At 37.3% G+C, this 847-nt stretch overlaps 1 pseudogene; it reads right to left on the bottom strand.

Moving 5' to 3' along the window:
* Window positions 1–434: 434 nt before the first annotated feature.
* LOC126010227 (uncharacterized) lies at window positions 435–578 on the bottom strand (annotated as a pseudogene).
* Window positions 579–847: the final 269 nt, after the last annotated feature.

Here is an 847-nt window from a genome sequence, read left to right as displayed (position 1 = left end):
CTTTACCTTGTACTATCACTCCAGCCCCCATGAATCTTTATTCTTACTTTTACAATTATTTCTATTCTTGCTACCTCCCAAGAGAGATGCTAACAGATTTTACTCTTAATTAAAATATACAGTTATTATACTTTTATACTAGGGTTTATGTCAGTAAACTGATTATGTGAGTTCAAGTGAGAGTTGATTATAAATGAAAAGGACTAGATTCATTGATACCTATGCTGGTACATTGACATTTCTTCATTGACCTTGAGAATTTTAAGTGTAGTGGACTTTTTGGACACTACAAAATGCCGTGAAGTTTAAAAATAATGAAGGCAAATGGGACTTTTATAGCCTTTGATAATACAGGCTACAATAACAGAGCTCAATTTTTGGTCAATTTTTATTTTCAGAGTAAATTATCTGAATTTCTTTTTTATTTCTTTTTTTTTTGTCCCCCAATACACAATACAGACCAGGCAAAGGGCCTGGGTTAAGGTATATGGGGTGCATTTACTGTACCTCCTCTTTCTTTTTTTTTTTTTTTTTTTTTTTTTGGTTTTTGGGCCACACCCGGTAACACTCAGGGGTTACTCCTGGCTATGCGCTCAGAAGTTGCTCCTGGCTTGGGGGACCATATGGGACACCAGGGGATCGAACCGCGGTCCGTCCAAGGATAGCGCAGGCAAGGCAGGCACCTTACCTTTAGCGCCACCGCCCGGCCCCTGTACCTCCTCTTTCTATACAGTAAGTGTAAAGAACACAGCCTGTGGTAAGCATTTGGGAGGCCTTATCTTTTCTTTTTTTGATTTTTTAATATAATTTTTATTTTAATTATAGTGGCTTACATATAATTCACAGT

This window comes from Suncus etruscus, chromosome 5, assembly GCF_024139225.1.
Source record: "Suncus etruscus isolate mSunEtr1 chromosome 5, mSunEtr1.pri.cur, whole genome shotgun sequence".
Classification (NCBI taxonomy): domain Eukaryota; kingdom Metazoa; phylum Chordata; class Mammalia; order Eulipotyphla; family Soricidae; genus Suncus; species Suncus etruscus.
Note: the sequence above shows the minus strand (reverse complement) of the source record. Positions and strands in the feature narration are given on the sequence as shown.